Source organism: Protopterus annectens, chromosome 12.part0, assembly GCF_019279795.1.
Source record: "Protopterus annectens isolate FY-2018-M chromosome 12.part0, PAN1.0, whole genome shotgun sequence".
Taxonomy (NCBI): domain Eukaryota; kingdom Metazoa; phylum Chordata; order Ceratodontiformes; family Protopteridae; genus Protopterus; species Protopterus annectens.
This window is the reverse complement of record NC_056746.1, coordinates 971,949,147-971,974,381: the sequence shown is the minus strand read 5'-3', so window position 1 is coordinate 971,974,381 and position 25,235 is coordinate 971,949,147. Positions and strand designations below refer to the sequence as shown.

General features: G+C 44.0%; 1 protein-coding gene across 2 annotated transcripts in view; it reads right to left on the bottom strand.

Moving 5' to 3' along the window:
- GDAP1L1 (ganglioside induced differentiation associated protein 1 like 1) overlaps positions 1–25,235 on the bottom strand; it is a 494,626-nt gene that overhangs the window by 60,859 nt on the left and 408,532 nt on the right. The window lies entirely within an intron of this gene.

Below are 25,235 nucleotides of genomic sequence, written 5' to 3'. Positions count from 1 at the left end.
AATTCAAGTCTTCAGCATCTGTCCTATGGGGATCTTTTGAAATCACTGTCACTTTAGTGTGTGTCATACAGACTACTCGAGGTAATCTCTGCTTGCATACGAAGCAATCTGTGACCCTGCTTTATTAGAAATGCTGCATATCCATAAGTCTAATGATACACGGGTCACTCGCTGTAAGGACCTTAACCTAGCATATGGCATTAATAAAACCTGCTGGAGGGAGAGATTTGTCTACCAGAGTTTAACATGCCTTTGGAAAAGACTCCCACTTCATGTCAAACAGAGCACTTCATTGGCCATCTTCAGATGCAATCTGTATGACTGGATGGGTGACCATAATTTAACCATGGGGGTTCCACTTGTATCCCTCTTGGGCAGGGGCAGAATGGTGCTGATCATGTAAATAAGGGTAAGAACTTGGCTAGGATTGTAATGGTCCTAGGGACGTTAGCCTATTAAACTGGAATGATCCTATGATCCCACCGGCTGATGTAAAATGCTCTAACATCCACACACATCAACTTGAATGCAGTGAGAAAAGTATCGCTACCTATTTAAGTTTACAAAACATCGCACAGCACAGGCACACAGTTGTCTAGTCTTACACACTACAGATCTATACTTAAAGTACGCACAACAGCTTAAGTCGGACATTAACATGGTTTTAGGCACTCTTATGGTAGATGACATCAGCAGGCCTTGTGGAGGATGAGTGTTTGGAGGCCGGCATGAACTGCAAGGGCCAAAATGTGCTTTGGGGAGATACACACACACACACACACACACACACACACACACACACACACACACACACACACACACACACACACACACACACACACACACACACCAAGTGGGCAGAAGTGAGTCTGAATCCCTACCTATCTAGTCTTACACACTACACATCACAGTATGTAGCACACACACCATGGCTCAAATCTGCTTTGTAAATGCCTGCAGGTGAAGTAATCCTAGAGAACATAAACAAGCCCTGAGTTGGACAGCTTGGAAGGCCTGCAGAGTCACATTGCTTCCTAATGTCTTCTGCAGCTAGTAGCCTAACAGGCAGAAAACTGTTTTATAGCCTAGCTATGTGACAACAGCACCCATATCGGGCATATGTGTCTATTTGCATTTTGATAGGCAAGCCTCTGGCAAAACTAAATTAGCGTTGTCAATGGGTATGCAGACAGCATAATACATTGCACAACTTGTTCAGTTGTTGATGTATGCGTGGTTAAATCCAGCAGACTCAGGGGCCTGTGGTAAATGTGGGTAATGCTGCTGCTATAGATACAAACATATGTACTCATATATGATCCCATACATTTTCAAGGTCTTCACATGCTGTCTTAGGGAGACATGGTATGACTCACCACTGTCCAGTTGTTTTCAGCAAGTACACAGGTTTGACTCATAGTTATGTGTGTTTCACACGAAATTGTGCTTTGCTGTAAAATGTGGTATCATTAATGCATGACTTGTGAGAAGACTGCCAGAACTCTGAACTTCAGATACCCCAATATTCCTCCAATTGCAACACGTTATTCTAAGCACTTCCACATTTTTGTATGTGCATTATCTAAGATATGTTGAGCCCTTCCTTTTGGTTCAACATCCAACATTATAAGTGTCATACTGCAGCTTTACTCTCCATGTTCTGGGTATGTAGGGCAATACAGACATACTCACACACATATATCTATATATCAATATAATAATAATATATATATTTTATATATATATATATATATATATATATATATATATATATATTACACACACACACACACACACACACACACACATATATATATATATATATATATATATATATATATATATATATATATATGTGTGTGTGTATATACACATTTTTAAACAAAATTGCGCAAGGATCAACAGATTTGTGCTCTTTTTAATTAAGTGTATGGCTATGCTCAGTGGCATGTTTTAGATTGGGTGATGCATTGCCTACATCAGGGACTTACTGTTCCATAAACTGACTGTAGTCCACACCTAGTTGTACTCCAGGCCGGGATTACAATATGGCTAGAAAAACTCAAAGCTGGATCTACTTATATACTCAGGTCCATAAATTAATCTACAGTATCAATCACTGTGTGCTGTATTAAATATTCACCTTTCTATTTTATGTCTTCCAAATCTCATATGCTTAATTTTTGATGTATTTATCAATGTATTATGCTCCTGTGGTCAATTTAGTCAAGTTATTTTGCAGACATGCCCCACCTGTAACACATGTAACCAGTATACCCAATGTCAAGTCATCTGCATACAGACTGCAGAGCAACTCAATTAAAAAAGATAGGTGTAAAGACAAATATAAACAAATTTGGGCCTAGGACAGAGCCCTGTGAGACACCCTGACTGTAATTGAGAATTTCACTTGTCCAATTGCTGTATGATACTTGCCATATCCTATATATAAGTCATGCAGCTATCCATCTTATCAACAGTGCATCAATACCTGGTCATTCTAATTTATTGATCAGTGTTTTGTGTATGGCCCTGCCAAATCTATATAAATTACATCACAGCACAATTTTTCACAGTCTGTAAAACAATACTTATTACTCCTTAACATGCAAAATACCTGGATATCTCAGGATTAGAGCCCTAAACACCTTTACAGAAGCTACCTGCCTTAGTCCTTTGAACCACAGATGCTGCTTGACAGACAGGTCATCATTCATTACACCATCACCTGCATAAATATGTCATTTGCTATTCTCAGTTAACTAACACAGAAAATGTAAGTTCACATTGTACATGACTGTCCTGATGCTGTGTGGCATGATAACTGTGTGAAATGCTCATACAGCATAGATGATTTAGTGTTATAGCAGTTACAAGGGGACACAGTTGTTTTGAGAGGTGGGGGAACAAAAGCCCATGTTCTGCTGGGACACACACTAGTTTGATGAACAGATAACCTCATTTTCTAACATGTTCCTTGAATGATGTACCAGTAATCTGTTGCAGTAAGGCTGCATGAATATTCTATGCATAAGGCCTACTGAATACAAATGGTGACATGTTAGTGGAATGGATGTTTGTAGTCCCATGCGGAGGTAATTTCTGTCCAAATAGCTCAGTATAGTTGCCCGCATAATGTACCTGGTCCATAGCTACAATGATATAACATAACAATCCACTAGACTACTGTGTAGGGTACGGCCTTAACTTGCAAGTGCAGAAGTTGACACAACTGTAGTTCAGGGCTAACTTTGTCTGATGAAAGCAGTAGACAGCCAATACATGGATAGGTACAGGAAGTGTGATTTGTCTGGCATCAATTTTAATATCTGTATGTGAGTAGGAGTAAGGTGTTAGTCCCTAGGTCCCTAGGTTGTCATTGAATGTGCTATGCATTTTCTCTTAGCCAAAGCCAGGGCATACTGAGCACATCTACGTCTGCCTACAGGGACATCATCAGGGGGTCCTCCTCTGAGTCCTCCTGTGACTGTGGCTGTGGTGACCTATGCACTGGTGGGGGCTGTGTATCCTTTCCCTTTGCTGATCCTGCTGCAGCTATTACTGCAGGATCAGATTGTGTAGCATAGCACATGCTGTGAATATCTGTGCACATGTGGCTGGAGTATACTGCAGAGGCACCGGAACTGTTTCTTCAGAAGCCCAAACACATGCTCTGTTGTGTTTCTAGTTTGTGTGTGTCTCATTATAGTGTTCTTCCATGGGTGTGTGTGCATTTCTGATAGGTGTCATCATCCACGGTTCCAGGCCATAGCCAGCATTCCCCAGTAAATGACCCTGTGGGATGTCCCCCCTAGCAAACATCCGGTACAGCTGTGATATGTGCCTGATATGGGTGTCATGATAACTGCCAGAGTTGCCAGCACACACATTCATGATAATCCCCTTGGCATTGCACATAACTTGGCAGTTGTTGGAGTGGTATCCCTTGCAGGTAATGTAGATTCTACCCTGTTCACCAGGTGGTGCCTTGATGTGTACATGAGCGCAGTCTATGGCACCCAGTACTTCAGGGTAGTGTGCATGGTAGAAGTGTTGCATATTGTTGGCCCTCACCTCAGGGTTACGGGGAAGAGATATGTGCTCATTGGCATATGGGAGCATAGCATCAAGACATTGGTGTAGAATCCTGGATGCACATGCTTGTGACACCCCCATCATGTCCCCAGTTGGTCTTTGAAAAGTATATATAGCTAGTATCCTAATGGCTACACATACCTTAGTTTCCACTGGGATGGGTTCCCATCTGAGAGCACCAGCTCTGAGTTGAGGGTGGCAGAGCTCACTGAGCTCTTGTAATATGACCCTGTCCACCCTGTAGCACTCTACAATCTCCAGCTCATGTAGCTCCTGGAAGGTTACCCTGGGCCTGAACACTCTTCTCCTTCTCAGCCTAGGCCTACCGTCAGCAGCACCAGCGGTATTGACTTCAACATCTAGCACATACAGATGTAGAATAGCTGCACCAGCCCCTAGCATTATCTCAGTTAAAATTTCCAAGTCTCTACTCCAATGATTTACAGTAAAGAGGGAAAATCAGAATGTAAGGTGTATGCATACTTTATACAGTTCTGCTGTAGGTCCACCATGTGGGATTGGCTAATTTTGATGCAGTTCACCTGCCTAGGATGTAATTGCCATGATCTGAAGGCCTTACTCTATTGTGCATCGTGGCACTATGCGCTTTGTAGCTCAGCATAGCTTATACAAAAGTATATATTATTAATTGAATATATCCATTTTTAATTGATAGATGCCTGCGTCATCAATGTCACTTGGGTGGTCTGTTCGCGTGAACATGCTAAGCTATGCAGCACGCCATGCAAATAAGTATGCTGAGCATTAAAAAATCCTAAAAGTAACAGGACACACCCCCCCCATGTCATCCACTTCAATTGGGAATGTCAACACCATGTAAGAGCCTACACAAAGTGGATATGCGGACACAGTTGCTGCTTTTAGCAATTCAACAAATGCACCTCATTTGTATACATATTCGTGCTGACAGCCTGGAAAATACATGATTCTTAGCCATATAAGCTGGGTAACAGCATGAATGCACCATTGTATGGACACAGTGCAAGGTTGTACATTATATTTGTGTAAACTACATTATCAATGTTATTTTGCAATTTTTTGTTTTATTTTTCTGTTAAGCATGTTTGTGCAATGTGGTGCATAGCCAAACATGCGAAAAATATTAGAAAAAATTGTTATTAATTTTACATATTCCCTTCCTTTTTCAGACATCCACAATGTATGTTTAGCACATTTATGTATATGAGCTAACATTTTCAGGGGATATTTGTGGACTTTTACATCGCCTTCTGTTTGTGTAGACTCCTCTACACAGAAATTTTCCACTTACACTATGAACACGGACATGGAGTCTACATGGATGTCTTTCTGCATGTTGGATTGACCTGGCTAATTTATATAAGATTCACCTGCTTATGTGGAAATTTGCATTGCACGGACGTTTCCCTGTTTGTGCATGCTTGCGCACAGCTAAGCAATGTTTACTGAACCTAAAAATGTTTGCGCTCGTGTATGCACGAAAAAAAAAATTGTGTAGGCTTTACTGAATTCCCCCTCTAGTGCATTAACTGATAAGTAAATATAATATATTTTTAACATATAATGAGGATATCAGGCATTATTCAATGTCTGCAACAGTTCTTGACTTATGAGGTAGAGAGACATGGAACTTTAAGCATACTTCTCTACCTCATGGCACAAGAAATCTAGACAAAGTTAAAATTAATGGTGGGATAAAATCAGGAATGAATTATAAGTATTCCTCCTACATACTTAGAAAGTTACTAGTATATAATCTTTTGCACTACCATGCATTTACTCAAAGTTATGATGTGTGAAACTCTAATGTCTTGCATTAATGACTGAATGTAATCATTAATGATTTACTGGGGTAGGAAAAAGAAGATATCATAAATACATTCTGAAAACACACAGGCAGGTACAGGTTGTGTGGTGTGTGTGTGCGTGTGTGTGGGGGGGGCAGTGATTGAAGTGGTTCATAACTTAGAGAAAAATTAGCAGAAATGTATTTGTGCAGATTATATTGTTAGAATTTGTACCCTCAGATTCCTGGTCCACAAAAAAAAACATTTTAACTTTAGGACTGAATTTAAATGCTTGAATAAGTTTACATAGACATTTTATATAACATAACACTGATACTGTGTGCAGAGTTGTTCCTAAAATAGTGATACAATAATTTCTAAGTCCTGTTGTGATAATAAGTGCTTTATATTCCACAGAACAGTTATTATGAAATAATATCAAACAGCCTGATGCTAATCTAATTGCAACAAATCCATGTGTAATTTATTTGCTTTTGAAAGACGTATAAAGAAAATATAAAACTTAAAATGACCACCACGAGATAATGCACACAGTGCATTTACACATAGTTTGTATAATCACTACATATGGGATAAAGTATTCAATTATATTGATATGGATACACACATATATATATTTTTTACATGACTAAAACATTATATGTACCAAAGATAAAGTGTTCATATTATTGGTTTTAAAATGAGCATGTTTTAACGTGATTATTTTTACTATTAAGCATTGGAATGTGTAATTTTAAATTTAACATATACAGATATAAGATGGTTTCATTACTGTGTCAGTTAATTTTGTGACATCATTTCCTACTATGTAACATAAAAGAAGAGTATGGGAAGACTCTTCTTTTTCTGACGAAGTTCACGCATTAAATTGTGAAAGAAAGCGCTAAACAACATTATCTCGTGGTGGTCATTTTAAGTTTTATATTTTCTTTATACGTCTTTCAGTTTTTCAGTTTGGTTCTTTAAATAGTTTTTTATTTGCTTTTGATTTACAACTTGAGGTAAAGAAAACGCATAACTACATGCCCAGTACAGCTGCATGCATACCAATCACATTTTCCTTCTCTACTTGCAATCTAGTGTGATGCTTTGTTATAAAATAAGCCTTATGAATAAGCTTGGAATATTTATATGGTAATTTAAGAGATAAAGTTGTAAAAATATATTCATATGCCCTTTCAGTCTAACTCAAGATTTAGTAAGGCCAATTTATTATACCAAATTTTAGAGTATTGATACCTATCAGCAAATGAAAAGTTAGAGTTGATCTCTTCTAGAGACTGGATGTTGTTTGATAAAGCTTCATGAGATCCCTGCATGACCTTAACTTGTATGAGTCTAGTGCCAATAAATATTTCCATGTAGCAAGTTTAATCATGTTCAGTACGTATAAATAGCTGCAATTAATATTTAATTTCACATAAATCCTCTGTTTCGAGATTGGTTAGCAGAGAAAAATGTGTTTTGGACATCATTTCTCTTCTAAGCAAAATTCTGGCATATCAGCTACAATCACAGAAATTCTCCTTTTTATGTCCAGGATATATAGAAATTTATTAAGACACAGTGAGTTAGCTAAGAGATCTCTAAGAGCTTTACCGCTGAGATTTTACAAAGATTTTGTACACAAAGAAATGGTAAGAAGACCAGCCCTGGGATTCATGAAGCTTGCGCCAGGCGCAGGTGTAGCGTAGGCGGTATTACGCCAAATATGGCCGCCGAGCGATTCAGGTACGATCCAATTCCATGTGCACTACCAGCATACACCATATCTGTGCAGTCCTCGGCACAGGTATGCTAATCATCCCATGCGCAGTACTGCACCATGCAAATGAAGGTACATAGCGATTCATGAAGTGGTGCAGGTGTAGCGTAAGCCCACAGAAATGTAAACCACAAAAAATGGTTTACATTTTGCCAAACAGAGCATCGGAGCTATGAAAGTGGACCAGACTCATGTATTACTAAGTAAACATATGCTAATGGCTAAATATACAGCCAATGGCATAAGGAACGATGCACAACACCTAAAAAACATTTAATGTCATGTCCACAGTACCGCAAAGTACAACCACAGGGCATGTGTGCTCAAACGGGAACACAAGGAAAATATACACAAATGTCATAAAATTGCAATGTAATACAAATCATGATTTCACCATAATACTCAATGGTATGCATGGTACACCACAACCAAGCTGCAAGGGTTGCTAAGGGTCTGTGACAGTATTCAGCGCGGTAACTATGAATTAGTAGTCAATGCAATGCAAATGAGGCAAGTAATAGTGAATCGCAAACGTCCCACCGGACTAAGGATGTACCATATGGAGCAACGCTACAACACCAAGGAGTGGTTTGGAGGTATACATGACATCAGCAGTGGGGTGTGCCATCGTAGCTGTAAGCACATTGGAGCAATGCAAATCTGGCCTGCCCGTTGCTAAGCAAAGCCGTAGGAAAGGGGTGGGGATGTAGGTATAGCATCATTTAGCTGAGAGCACATATGGTGCCCGAAAGTGCATGTGTACGTGGATGAAAACGTGCCCGAAACCCGGTAAGCGGACGCACGTGCCACGCCCCATAGCTCAAACAGGAAGGTTAGGGGAAGAAAATAAGGAAATGCCACAGTAGGATAATTGGAGTACAACTGAGCAATTAACACCTAATAACTCACAGTGGGCAATCGACGGCAGCTAACAAGTCTGCTCGCAGCAACCTGCAGAACAGGATAGGGGAGGTGTCGGATTGCAAAGAAAAGAGAACTGTCATAGCAGAGCAAAGCAAACCTGCAGTAGATCGGACATAGAACTCATGTCATAAGATAAGCCAGGTTTAGGAAAGTACAAATGAAAGCAGGCTGCTGGATGCATGCCAGAAAATGGGAGGGGAAACGTTAAGAAATGTTAAGGGAAGGGCAAGAGGTAATTCACGGCAGCCAAATGTAATTCAACACCAAAGGCACCACAATAGCAGTACCTGTGGTAAAACACATAAGATACCCTGTAGCTCCGATGGTGCATACATACCCTATTACATCATCAGTGTTCACAGCACAATAGTGTAAAGTGTAAAGGCACCTCATACACACCTGTGTATTCCAAAACACTGCACCATCAGTGTAAACAGATGGGGAATTTTTACAATGTACATGTTGGGAGCTGCCATAGCTGTGATTCATCACCTTGTGTTAGAGATTGAAGGTGTTGCGGAGGATGATGCTGACAACCACCGCAGGAGAAGAGTGTTCAGACCAAGGGTAACCTACCAGGGGCTACATGATCTGGAGATAGTAGAGTGTTACAGGGTGGATATGGATATCTTACAGCAAATAGTTGAGCTGTGCCGGCCACGCCTGAGATCCAGAAACAACAGAGGGGAACCCATCCCAGTGGACACGAAGGTATGTGTAAGCTTGCGAATACTAGCCACAGGTACCTTTCAAAGGCCACCTGGAGATATAATGTGGATTTCAAAGGCATCAGCATCCAGGGTACTACACCAGTTCCTGGATGCTATGTTACTACATGCCAATGAGCATATATACTTCCCCCGAACTCAGGAGGAGTTGGCCAGCAATATGCGTCTCTTCCACCAGGTGGCACACTACCCGGAGGTACTGGGTGCGATAGACTGCACGCACATACATAAACAGTCACCAACTGGTGAGCATGGTAGGCGCTACATAAACCGCAAGGGATACCACTCCATCAACTGCCAGGTCGTGTGCAATGCCCAGGGCATTATTATGGATGTGTGTGCCGGCAGCCCTGGAAGCTACCATGACTCCCACATCTGGCATGCCTCACAGCTCTATCAGGTATTTGTCGGGGAGACTTCCCACATGGCCACCTTGTGGGGGATGCTGGCTATGCACTGGAGCCGTGGATGATGACTCCCATCAGAAATGCACACACACCCATGCAAGAATGCCATAATGAGGCACACGCACAAACCAGAATCATCATATAGCGTGTGTTTGAGATGCTGAAATCACGGTTCCATTGCTTGGACATATCTGGTGGAGCCTTGCAGTACTCTCCAGGCACGTGTGCCCAGATCTTCATAGTATGTGCCATGCTATATAATATGATCCTGCGGAAACAGCTGCAGCAGGGACATAATGGTGAAGGCCCTCACAGCCCACCACAATTGCCAAGGCCATCACAGGCACAGAGGGATTCAGACCATGAACACCCTGTGCCAGCCCCAGTAGGCAGACGGAGGTGTGTCCAATATGCCCATGCCTTGGCAAAGAGGGAGCGTATAGCACATACACTGACAGTGTAGGCCCCTACGGACTGACACACTTCTCCACCTGCACACACAGTAAACTGGATGGCACACACACGTGACCACCTGTAACGTGTAATGCATAGGTGGCCTACTGTGTGAATCCTACATAGGCAGCCCTCAACCATTGCACACACAACAGCTATTGGAACAAGGAATGTCAACACCTGAACAGTACACACACCTAACAGCATATGTTGATACTGTATGTATAGGTTCCTAGGTACATCGGTAGGTACATGCCCGATTGTCAGAGGCCATTCATCAACCGAGGCAAACAGTGTCTGCTGTTGCCACCACATCGATTAACCAACTGTCCCTCAGTGGAGCAGAGGCAATTGCGGGATCCATGTGTGTAATCACTGTTCCCCACACACTCTGCATGGCTTACCTGATGTGTTAATGAGAGGCTCCATATAATGTAATCAGGGATGTAGTGGCAAAGCATGGGGAGTACCCATGACAGGTATCTGTCACCCCAGCATGCTCCACCTATGGTTGTGTGAAGGTGTAGCACATTATAATGTGTGGCTCACTGTGACACATACATTACCAATGCTGGAGCATATCCATTAAACATCACTTGGACATACCATTAATAGGTCTCATCCATATACATTTGATTGCAGTATGGAGTAACAGCCGTAGTACTGTCCACATACAAAACACCATAACACGTGTACAAATCCCAGAATCCCAAGTGATAAATGCACTGACTGTCGTGCATGTTCCCGGTCCCACATCCTGCAAGGGACGTTACATAATCCCGAAGGCACGAATAATGGATGTTGGATGCAGGTCATCAGATCAGGTTCAGCACATGTCAGTGGGATTATGCATTGCCAAGTGCTGGTAAGCGTCGTTTAAACATGAATATACGGATATGCGCGAAACAGGGCTAAGCTTTTCTGAATATCGTGCAGATCACAGTCAACGATGTCCAGAACAGGTGAAACTAGCATTATTCACCCCTGTACTAATAGTGCCTGCTCTGAAGGGTAGAATGACCACTGCCAGGAGTAGAACACGCAATCATGTACACAATCACCTAACCAACGGCAGGTGTGTATTGTGACAGGTTAAAACACAAACGTGCAGAGTCCAGGAAACAGTATACACTGACATGTACACAACGAAAGGTGCGTTCTCCCTCTCACTCACTCTCTCTCTCTATATATATATATATATATATATATATATATATATATATATATATATATATATATATATATATAAAGGGTGATAGAGAGATATAAGTTGATATATACGTATTCACCTATATCTGCAAATATATAGATAGGTCAATGACATGTACACAACTATGGAGGTACAAATAAATAGGATACTGCCAACTATCGAATGTGTCACACACCGACACGCGTAATCACGAGGCTGAAAGACCGAAAGACCACAGTACCGGAACACTAGAACCAAGAGAAATATTATCACGATGTTAAGGGACATGTAGTTATCGCTGTCGGTGCTGCGGTCCAGTTAGGTACTGTGTTCAATTGTGTATGTGATTGCTGTAGTCTGTGTATGTGTGTGTTGAGGGTGCCATGTGCGTTTCTGTGGGACTGTAATGTGTGTGTGTGTGTGTGTGTGTGTGTGTGTGTGTGTGTGTGTGTGTGTGTGTGTGTCTGTGTGTGTGTGTTTGCATCGTGTGTCTGTTAGTGCTAACTCAGAGGTAGATCAGTACGGTAGGTGTGGTCATAGCTGGCCGTAGGCATACGGTTACCACCTGTCCCACTTTAAGAGGGACAGCCCCTCCCTGGGCAGTTGTGTCCTGACAAAAAAATTAAAAAGGGCAAATGTCCCAGATTGTAGGACATAATTATGTCTCATATATTATGTAATAGTTGCATTCAATAGTTATGCCTGTATCTACAATACGTAAATGTTACATGAAACATGATAAGTAGCTAAAGTATGTCAAGAATAAGTATGTATTCAGGATAAAAGTATGTTCTATACTGTGTACTGACCGTGGGTATGTGTCGGCTTGGAAACACCGATGTGTGTCCTGCAAATGTCCCACTATGGCCATTTGAAAAGGTGGCAACCCATGCCAAAGAGGTTCAGTCACCAACACAACTGCAATGAGTGCAAATATCTGTGACAGAAATACACGAGACAGCTGTCATTTAGTAACATTCCCATACATATCGATGTATTTCCAGAGGTATTGAAGTACCAACCTCACCTGCATGCTATATAGAAACCAATTAACAATGGCTCAATGTATAAGCCCGTAGCAACCATAGTTTCTCAGTCTACTAAATGATAGGTCTTCAATTAGGGAAGGAGCCCACACACATATATGGAATCTGTAGAAATGCAGTCCCCACAAACCTGTATATGCTACGTCTTCCCCACATCCGAAACAATTGCAATACAGACTGTAATAACATCACAAACATCCACTCACTCAATTACATCTGCAGAACCGTTAAAATACCTTGTGAGAGACAAATTTGTAATGGCGCCATGTGAAATCGTAGCTGTTGTATAATGGAACAGACGGCGATGTTACAGGTTTTGTTTGCAGTAGTCCCTTATCAGACGGTTGAGATGACAGGCACACTCACATGTAGAACCACATACTCTAGCCGTCACACACAATCCACGGGGGACATAAATTCAAAATATCCATGTCTCTCCAAATAGCAGTTACAATTCCTCACAACAAAACACATACAGGCCGTCTCCCCGAAGGTAGGCCAAACGGGCAATGCCCAAGTGGAGAATTCAATTATACCCCACTGTTGCCATGTAATTTGCAAATGGAGTAGCGGCACAGCTGATAATTTACTCAGGAGCACCAATTGGCGGCAGGATACCACATGTTACAGGTATGGACATATATAAGGATGTCTTGCCATACATTCAAACCGTAAGCTCATACCATAGAACCATTTAAACAGTAAAGGTGTAAGAGAAATATTTTACGAAGACTCGGAAACAAGGTATGTAGATCACTCAGTATGTCAGTGTATGTAGAGCCTGTTTTGTAGTAATTAAAGTGTATGCAATGCATAAAGTGGGAAAATGTATTATGTAGTGATGTCTTGTTGAGCATAGTAATGCTTGTAGAAATTGTGTGTCCTGCTGTGGGCCACAAGGTAAACATCTCATACACCACAAGGGATGCTACATGAGGGCTTTAAACACAACAATTCCACACCACCCGCCGTCAGTGGTAGGGGTTTGTCCAACATGTACGTGCCATAGCAGGGGATAGTATATGTCGATATACTGTCACAGTAGGCATGTGTAAGGGCATATAATGAGAATAACATGCCTAGGGTGGTCCTGCTGTGCAAGTATGCTTTGCATTATAGGATAATGTTTAAAATATGTGTAATGTAGAGTATTGTAGGTAGATATGTCAGATATTTTACACAGCATAACTGTTATATCATGCATACAAAGTGTATCATTTATTGGCATGTAGAATACACAATAACAGGATACATATGGCTTGCAGTCATGGGACACTGTAACAGCATGATAGCTAACTGAAATGGAAGAGCTACTCAATTATCCATGCACAAAGTACATGTAATAGCTTCACAGGTTCATAGTGAGGTACTATGCTGTCTGGCCAAGTTCATGTGTAAGTCCAACGACAGTGTTTTCACTGGCAGCACCTCCCTAGGGTAGTGTCCTGTCTGTGAACAGCAGAGCCATGTGTTACCTGCACCTGTGTACAGTACAGCCACTGCAGTGATCCCTGGCGTACATGTGTGTCTCCCATCTACCCATCGAGTTATCTCATGAAGAGTGCTAGTGAGTGTCCCTGCTTGATGTACATAGGAATCATGTTCCAAAGCATGGTGAGTGTCTGGTTCAGGAATGTATCCCTCAAGCACGTCCCACTCATCGCTGCGTTTGTGCACATATCCATGAGCATGTTGCTCTCAGTGGCCTTTGCTTATGTTGCTTATGTGGAGTATATCCATAAATATTGTTGTGGACATGGGCCCTGTATGTTCAGCAGAGGTCACCCCTGAGTATGCAGTATGCAAATGTGTACAGTCGTGGTGTCCGTAGTTGTGCCACATACGTCATCCTTCGGAGGTCAATAATCCTCATGGTGTGTGTTAATGTTGTGGTATGTAAAGGCATTGCTGTTCCGTAAGGTACACCCTAAAAGGGGTGTTGTATCCCTGAACGTGTGTCATACGTCAGGAGTATAGAGGTACAATGGGTGCCTTTGTTCCAGCTACAAACCCATTACAGATAAGGGTGGCCACGTAGAAGGATATCCACGCCACATTGGCAATATGGTTATCAAAGGAGTGGGTGCTATATATGTGTGTACTAAGATCCCGTATAATGTAACATGTATGTAGGGGACTACCACCTATGTGACAGTCAGTGGATGATTGGTGTAATCCAAAGGGGATGTCTATGCACCTTGTGTTATGCAGCTTGAGGCCATGTTATTGACAACAGGTATCCGTCACAGTGACCCCCATATGGAGGGTGTCTGTATCAGCTGGTGGATCAATCATGGCTCCTTGTTTGCAGTCATCTGGAAACCTATTCAGGGAAAGTCCCTCTGTGCTAGCCTGTACCTCAGGGAAGCATATACCGAACATGAGGGGCCTTATGACCGAGGACTGTGGTACGCCAAGTGTAACTGAATTACTGTAGGTACCACAGTATGCTACCCTCATTGTGTGGGTCCTGTCCGTGAGCCACTTTGCATAACATCCTGAGACGTAGGGGTCGATGTGCAGGTGGATGTGTATGTTGTCAATACCAGAATGGAGAACGGTGCTGAAAGCCAATGAGAGGACAGTGTAGGCTGTGTGGACCCCTTTACCCTCATCAAATAACCTGGTAACTGTATCAAAGGAGTCCACTAGGTGTAGGAGCCATGGTCTGGCCCTAACAAATCCAACCCGGGTGGCATCAAAGGTCTGGAGGCCACCAATGTCTCTGTGAATGACTTCCATGATGATGTGCCCCATAGCCTTGCAGAACAGTCCAGTCAAGCGTATAGGGCAATAGTCCCTGTAGTTAATTGTGGTGTTACCTGTGTGGAGTGTAATGACTATTGCTGTGCGCCATTCAGGGGCCACAATGTCTGATACAAGGGTATTACTGAATCTGGTGGTCAAGTGGGAAGCCATGTCATTCTGAGGTTTGTGTAAATCACAGCCTGGGATGTTGGACGGTCACATGGAGTCTGTGTTCCAGGCCTTAGAGAATGCAGGTTGGAACTGCGTAGTTGTGACTGCAGGGACTCTGCATTGTTCCTGTATGGATTTTGGCCCTGTAGGGAGTGAGAGGGTGTAAAGTTAGCATTGAACCTATCTGCCAGGATATTGCCAATAGCAGTCAGTCTGTAATGTTCCTGCCTAACCGTCGTATGTCAGAGCAGATGTGGGTATTGCCATTGAGTACCGACATACCTCCATCATGCTTTGTGGTAGTCCTTGGAATGTGTTGCAGTAATGTTTACGTAGCTAGCTTTGGAGGATGTGATAAGGGATCCTGGATTCCTACTGAGGCTGACCAGTGAGCTACCCCACCCATGGGATTGTACTCCACTTTGCAACAGCCACCACCTTCTGTTGTACATTATGTCTATGGAACCGGACTCCCAGAGTGACGTCCATTATCTGGTGGGTACCATCATGGCTCTGTTTGGGATAGCATGATCCATGCAGTCGTGTAAGTGCTAATGAAGTGCACTGGTGTATGTTTCAGCGTTTGTAAGTGCATTGTCCATCTGCACGGGTGTCATGACGTTTACTACTGCTGTCATAAGACATCTGATGTAGGTGTTGTAGAAATCTTCTACTGTGTATTCTGTGAATGGTGTGGTGCCGGGATGTGGATAACAAGGGTGATTAGCATATGTTCAGAAACTACCAATGAGGGGATAACCCCAGGTGTGGAACACCAGTCACATGTTGGTAATGTCCATATCTAGGATATTGTTGGTCTTGGTGGTGGTGTGTATGGGTTGATCCAGCCGAGTGGAGGTTATCAATCACAGAAAGCGTTGGCCTAATGTGTCGGTACATGAGTAGGCATCCCAGTTAAGTGTGGGGTAGTGTCAGTCTCACATCAGTAGCACCTGTCTGAACCCTACTGTCCAGTACACCAAGAAATGAGGGCCGGTAACCGTGGGGTATGTTGTTGAATCCGTAGCAAGTTACAATGTGTATAGCAGTTCTGGCCACAGTTAGTTGCACGTGGATCACCTCTGATGCATTGTGCTAAGGAACAAGCCTGGAGGTGTGTACATCCTTGTGAAATATGGACACACCTCCACCGTGGGTGTTCCATTCCTGGTTACATGACTGAAAGGTGTGGTCTGCGTGTAACCTGTCAGTGCAGGTGTGCTCTCCGGAGCCTAGAGGCAGGTCCCAGTCACTGCAGAGATATCGAAGTGGTCCATTATAAGGTGTGCCTCGCCTGAGTGCATTAGAGATGAAAATGTCAAGCATTGAGTAACAGTACCCCAGGTTTTGCTTGCCTCTTCCTGTTCTGGTGGTGAATGTTATTTGAAACTGTCCAAGACAAGCAGTATAGGAGCAGCAAGAGCCTTACATGTTACGGGAAGGAGTGGCTATTGTAGCAGTGATCTTTCCAACATCTACTGTTATGGTCAGTTTACTTGCACAATTGTACTATGTTCATCATATTGATTACTGCTACAGAAGCCTTAGCTATATGGGTGTATTACCCTAGCTTACTGCATTTCGGAGGTGGAAGGAGAAAAGTCCAGAAACCCTGGTGAATGTTCCTGACAGGTGCAGGTAATCTGTGCCAAAGCATCGTGCTTTGTTGACCATGTCATTCAAAGCAGACAGATACTGGATGCCTGTGGAATGACAGCAGATGCATAGGCAACTGTTGAAGTGAAATATTCAGTCGTTGTACAGTGGTATCAGTCTGGATGAATGCAGAATGCTTCTCAGGGCTTGGGCGATACCTTCTGGGCTACAAGACCGGAGAGATATTGCATGTCCCTGTACATGCAGTCCAGGAAGTTATATCTCAGGGCAGTCACATTAACATGGAGAATGACAGTCAAATCTTACCTGGTGAGGTGTGGCATGGGTGCATAGGTTATGTTGCGGATCCTGTAACCCGACAGCCAGATGTAAGCGACTATCGCCTGCTGAGTGGGACATCAGTGTGACCGCCTACAGAGTTACCTATGACTGGTGTGTTGTGTAGATTATGACACCCTATTGACTGTAGTTGATGTGCACACATGAGTCTGTGAGTTATAAGTAATTGGTGTTGTGTTTGGTGATGGGGGCTGCCTCTGTTGCCTACACAGAGTATGGAGAGGTTCTGCAAATGTTGTAGTCATACTATGTGTGGCCTGTGGTGGTGGAGATCTAGTGAGACTATGTGATGAGTGGGGTGTGTTGCAAATGTTAAACGTCCCCACATGAATGTCAGGTTCAGTCTAGGTTGGTGAGAGCATTACCCCCGGCATGGCTACATATGTGCATCTCCCACAGGCTGTAGTGTCGTATGTTGGGAGGTGAGCATTGACTGTGTACATGAGACAATTGCTCTATTGCCTCATGTTTGCCATATTCATCATATAGACAGGCAGTAACACTGGTAAGTGACACGTGGACATGCCTGTATATTCAACCATGTCTCACAAGATATGTGAGTTACGTGTGTATAACAGCTGTTGTACTGTAAGCAAGCAGGAAATGTGAGGACAGACAGTGTACCTGTAAGAAATGAGTTGGAATGTGTGCTATAGTAATAAGTACCTCATGAATGCTTACATGTTCTGAACAAGTGCTGAGCATGAATATTCTATACAGATAGGTTGTTGGATAATATAAATCCACTGCAACCCACAAGTGGAGACGCCAGTCATAATTGGAGGCACTGCACTATTACCCTGCTGAGTATGGTCTGCAGGTCTATGAACCTTTATCAACATAGATGTTAGCAGTAGAGACGTAGATGACAGTAAGGATGATTTCACACTGCATAGCATACCTGTGACAGGTCATAGGACATCACCCATATTGTGTTCCAGCTACACTGCGTATACTAGATGTACCTTCGTATGTCACAGGAGTGATCTACCAGTGGCCTGTTGACAGAAGCAACACTACAAAAGGTGTCTGAGTGACATGTGCATATCACACCAGTGGCAGCTACAGTAAAACAGGGTTAATGTTTTGTACTCCCCCCTCATTGTAGCCCATACCACACAGACAAATGGGAGGCATCTGCGTATGTAAGGATGTGAATGGCCATGACCTAGGAGCAATAGCTGTCTCAGTGTTGTGGACAACATACAGAATGGGCTTTGTGGGTGAGGTGTGTGACATATGTGCACAATCTGACAGCCGATAATAGCATTGTCACTGCTAGGTGAATAACCCTGTACCCATTAACTACCACCTAGGCAGTGGTCAACATTATGGACACTGTGTGTAAGGGATGGTGCTGTGCGGTTCACCTCCCTGAGCTGGTGACATCTCCAGGCCTATTAGGTAGTCATACGAGGCACCCATGTCATGACAGGGTGCCATCCATGAGCATGGAGATCATTGGACAGGCATACTTAGCACTCAGGTGACCAATATCGGATCACATATCACCTTTCAGGGGTATTGGCCATGCGTGGATGGGCAATACCAGCCTTCACAATCCTCACCTCCACTATGCAGCATGCTGGCTACCTTGCATAAAGACATGTGCTACACTGTGATGTAGGACATGCTACACGTACATATCCTGATCTGAAAGACATATGTCATGGACAGCCACTGTCCTACTACAAAGATCACCACATGCTGGACAGATCCATGTGCCATACATGTTACATACTCCTGCCATACCATGTAACCCTGTCCATCAAAGCTGCACATGTCATCCCTGTCAAACATGGTGCAATGACCGCACGATAGATGTATCATTAACTGTCTGGATCAGTAATGTGGCACTGATACACCTAGCGGTGGCAAAATGGCTGTTGGATACAGCTAGAAAACCTTGCCTGTACATGCCATGGTTGATAACCATCCCTGCGAATAACGTCTGGCTAGCCATTGTCCCATGTGTATCACATGTGCAACACAGGCGATACGTGGCAGGATGTTGAACTGCTGTACAGTGCCGTGTAGATGTATATGGCAAAACACATGCATGTAATGGTTTCCGTGCGCATGTGTGCATTGTCACTGCTCATGTCCATTAAGGCAGTGTATGTGTTGATATGTGACATACACACAGCATCAAGGTCAACAGCTTTACTGTGGACACATCCAGGCATGTGCTGATAGGTAAGAACACCAATACAGGCAAACAGACATGCCCACATCAAGACAGCATTCACATCGAGTACGAGCAATGTAATAAGGTGACACACATATATGGTGATGATATCCAATGCACAACGGGTGTTACATGTGTGTGACACAAACATGTCAGTCATGTCAGTGTCATGATGATTTGCAAAGATAACTGTTCATATGTACTAGATTTAATACAAATGTATGTGCAGCTGTATCTCTGTACATCTCTGTGATACTGTGACCTGTCAGCATCATTATGTCTTCCAGATAATGCCCCATTCACGCCTGTCAGCGTATAGCCGCCAGGAGGATGATGCCCTCATCCCGTACCTCCATGATAACTATGAGGTGTTGTTCAGCCATGTGCCACAGCATGCCCAGCAGCGTGACGACCTGTGGCAGGAACTATGCAGGAGGGTTAATGATGTGGGTGGCCATAATCGCGCAGACACTGCATGGACCTGATATGACATGCAAAACAGCGTGCCAATGCAATTGCCAGGGAACAAGGTGGAACAGGTGGTGGGCCACCAGCACAGCCCCCACTCACATGCACCGAGGAGCTACTGGCCAGCCTGGGGACACCCTCAGACCAGCATCCACAAACAGTTGCTGCCATCGTGGAGATGGGTGTCTCCCAACCACTGAGCCTGGAGTTGCCTGGTAAGTCACTAATGCACATATGACTATCATATCCCATTTAGTTGCATGTGTCACTGTACAATATGTAATGTAACATCATATGCAAGGTATGTTTACACACATGCCGCATACTATAGTTTGGTACCCTGTGTATACGCACATGTGCATACTATATGCTATTGTACAGGCAAATGTGTTAACATGCACAGTGCACCCTGTAGCTGTCATACAGTCATGGATAATGTTCAAACCGCTGAGTCACCCCTATACAGGTACCTCTGGCGTGCCGCACAGACATCAGTCTGTTGCAGGTGAGACAGTTATCAGTATCAGGCATGTTAATGCATATATCTATTCGCCATGTGGCCAGTTAACACATGTACACATAATGTATGGTCCAGTCACGATATACAGGTTGCATCTGTCATCAAGCACACTGGCTACCCATGTGCAATATATTCAGACTAAATGAAACACCGACATGAAACCACAGTATCTGTCACTGCTAGATGTGTGGACAGCTGTGCATACAACGGTGGAGGTGTTGTTCAATGTAGGCATATGTACTATACATTGGAACAACACATGTGTGGTATGCAAACAGTACCACACAGTGAGCTGGGATGTGGGCAGCCTACAGGATTCACCATTGTGTAATATGCCCCTGCAATGGGTGCACACATTGTGATGTGCCATTTGACAAGTCCCAGACATGTAGTGTTCCGGCTGCAATATTGTCTCACTATCCCATAATACATACCCCACATACCAAACATAAAACCCTTTGTCTGCATAACCTTGTGGACAGTGACGTATCTGACATCTATGGGTATATGTCATATGGGACAACACAGACATGTGAGATGGCCATCACAAACATTTGGCCAACACATGTTCACACATGGCCATGGAGGATGGCCAGAGACATGTAGCCACACAGCAGATGTGATGTGTATACACCCTGTTGCACATTGTCCACACATGGTCCAACTATAGCCTTTGTTGAATGGTTATATAGTTGATGTGGAACACTGGACATCCTAAAAGCCTGTGCACAGCTTGTGGAGGTGTCACTTAATTCAACCATATAAGATGTGTTGAACATCATGACTGTGTCATAGCATGACAGTAGTCACCTGTACAGCTTCCACAGACATAGACACCACATCAGGCCACAGATACCGTACATTTCCCTTGCTGCTGTTGGACATCACTGTCAGCCATGCATCTCGTGTGTGTGGTACATAACTGTCATGTGGGACATGGTGTATTGACAAGTCTGCCATGTGTGGACATGGTTTCCAGGCAGCTAAGACATGTTAGTAGTTGTGCAGGGGTGTCATCCGTAGGTCTTCCAGTGACCTGTCACATGACACCGCATGGTTTAGTGTTTATACACCTCAGCGATGTGGGTCACAATCCACAGTAGTTATGTCATGTGTTTGCACACAGTCATGGCTATGCACTGTATGTGTATTACACACTGTATAGCAATATAGGCACCTCATGATGCCATGCAATGGCACAGTGCCTGTACTTCACACTGTATAGCAATGTAGATGCCTCATACTACCCATCAATGCTCATGCACATCTGCTAAAAGTGCCTTCTATCTGTAGGGCATACAGACAACACTGCAATGTGATACCCATTACACCGCTGTACATGTGTCAGGACACCATTGTGTCAGACATGTATGCATGTCAATGCACACGTCCGCAGATTACATGTCATACTACATGTCAATGTCAAGGTCACATCAGCCATGTGTACTGTTAACCTGTGCTGGTCCACATGGTGTATCACAGGGATGCATGCTTACTACCATGATTGTGTGAACTGCATGGCTTCTGATATGACACCTGCTTGCTGTTGTGTGCAACCCAGGGAGGTATGCTAACTACCACTATTAATGTCTGAGCTGCATGTCGTCTGCTGTATCACATGCATGCTGCATGCCGTCTGTCAAATCACATGCATGGTGAGTGTGTGTGTCTGTGTGTGTGTGTGTCTGTGTGTGTGTGTCTGTGTGTAGTGTAGAGTCTTTCTTTGCATTCACAGGTGATGTAGGTGCATTACCCTCCTGCGGTCCATCTGATGTTAGTGTCCCCACAGATACTAGCAGTGATGAACATATGCATGAGGCACAGGCAGGGTTGTCAGGGGCTGAATCTGTGCCAATGGTTGCCATCCCAGCTATGTCCCCCTCTTCCCCACACACAGTACTCATGCCAACACATACCCCATCACCAGTGGCCATTGAGGAAGGACAGTCAGCATGTGATAGCTCGGAACAGGATCATGTGGTGGCTACAGAAGGTGTGTCTCCACACCATGGTGTCAGTGTAATGACTGCAGATATGCCACACAGGCATGTGGCCAGTGCTGCTCGTAGGAGGACCTCTGGCAGACATGCACCTGCAGGACAGAGCGGAACAGCTGGTGTCACCAGACGCATGTTCCGGACTGTAATGGTGGCACATGCACATGCTGAATGGCAGAACACAGAAGGGCAGAGGCTTCAGAGGGCTGCTATCCATTCTTTAAACAACAACATCCAGGCACTGGCAAATGCTCAACAGCAGATTGCTGATGTTCTGGACAGGAAATTGGGTGACATGGTTGGAATCCTTGACCATGGCATGGCAATCCATGAGCGTGAGCTGTCTGTGCTGGAACATCTAGTAGGAGTGAGGCATAGGCCACATGGATGTAGGCCAGCTGCACCACCTGGTGCAGGTCAACATGAATGAGCCACCTCACATGCCCACTCCCACAGTGCCGGTAGCAGTAGCAGTGCAGCTGGTGCTGCGCTGTTCACACTAGGACACAGCAGGCCATGTGGACATGGCCCTGGACGTTCCCAGCAGAGACACGGTTCCAGTGGACATGTGTCATCGGACAGTAGCCAATCTGTACCTCTGCCTGGTAGTGCCCGTGCAACCCCTGGCAGGCACAGGTCACGTGGCCGTGGCTGGATACAGTGAGCTGTACATCCTGGTCTGTACAATCTGGAGCTGTCAATAATACCCCTGTGTAGGCTGGGCACATGGCAGAGCTGTGTGCACACACACGCACACAGCAAAAACATCTGTAGGGCACCACAACACCCACATGCATAACTACCACACATGTCCAATCAGATCACTGACCCTAACCCACACACACATGATGTCATCCACTGGTGCAGCATATGCCCCTGGCAAACATTATCACCCTGTGCATATGATGATGCCTGTGCCGCATCCCTGTCATACACACCATCGGTGCAGGGATATGCTCATATGGTCAGATGCACAGGGTGAACGGAATAGTGAGTAGTGTATATTACATTTGTTGACATGCACCAGACATACCATGTAGTACAGGTTTAGAATGCATTGTTATATGTTCACAGTATGTGTCTTGGTAACAACAGTAACAGCATGCTGGTAATGATGCCCTGCTTCCCTCCTTAAGGTCTACTTGCATGTGCCAATAAGTAGCAGTGTTTGCAGTTTCCCATGTGTAAATGTGGAGTACTCACAGGCATGTATGGCAATACTAGCATGCTATACATAGCCTCAACTTCACTGTTAGAAAGGCTACCATTCCACAGATGTCCACACATCTACTGATCCAGAAGCATGTGAGCTGTTCAATCGGCTACAGTGGCTAGAGACGTGACATCCATACCGGGTCACATCACAGGTATGGTGACATGGTGTGGGGGGTTTACACAGCGGTCTGGCTGATGTCAACGTTAGAGGCCAGTTGATAGCATGAGGCCTCACTGTGTAGCAGTAATACACTGTCACATTACAGGATGAGAACATGCACAGACCTACACAGAAGCACACAGTAACATGACCACACTCACGGGGTCAACAACACTATAACGCACACTTGATAGTGTTGAGGTGAGGACCCCTGCCTATGTGGTAATCACCTTCACAGTACTGTGCACCCACATGACGTGACACAGAGAATGAACATGTACAGGTAGCCAGTAAGACTGAGACCGATGGCATCAACAGGGTAGTAGACTGCATCATCATGAGGGGTTAGGGATTCTGTCTGTTCTGTATGGTAGCATACACCCTTACTCCATGCACCAGACAGCCATACATACATACACACACACACACACACACACACACACACACACACACACACACGCACACACCGTGGAGTCCACAAATGTCATTCACATACAGATATCTGACATGTGTGTGATACACACACCACCCCTGCCTACGTCTTGCTTTCTACACTGCAGTATGTACAGATCTCTACAACAGTGTACAGGGATGTGTAACAACTGGAATGTATTCCCCACCATACATGGCATATATGGTCACACAAGCAAACACACATGGCAGTACTGTGAGTCATACACCTGCTACATGATGATATGTCTGACAGACATGCAGCTGTATTGGCCGCATTATGTGTACCAGTGCTACTTTTGGCAACTGTGCTGCTATATGCACACGGGAGGACGTAAGTGTTACATGTGTCAAGTGATGTACAGTCAGTAACACCCTGACCGCTGTGTAGGTTGTATATCTTCACCTTCAGGTAACAGTAACATAGCGTACTGTTTGCACATGTAATGGTAGGATGGCTTGTGACACACCTGTGAGCTGTCCTCAGCAAGCATCCATTTGCAAAGGTGGACCACCACTTTATGTACACACATTCATCCATACCTGATGTACATCCTACTGTACTGTCAGTATTTCACCATATACAGGTGTCAATGATAGAGCTGCATTGCAACTGCATGTTGTAGTTAGACACAGATGAACGACATACATCAGCTACTGCACATGCATGGTAGCTGTATGCACACCACTACATGTACATGTGTGTTGGTCCTACATTCCTGTCATGTAGCCATGTTTGTATGCATTGCAATTGGTGGACATGTGTGATGACATACATGACACGTGGACTGTTGTATGATATGTTGGTTGTAATGGGTAACTGTTACAAAGGGAATGTTACCTCAGTCAACATTGCTACCTTATGTACTGTTAGCATTCAACAGCCATGGACCTACCTTCCATGTGCATGTGTGTGATTGCTGTAGCCAGTTGTCTGCACAGAGGAC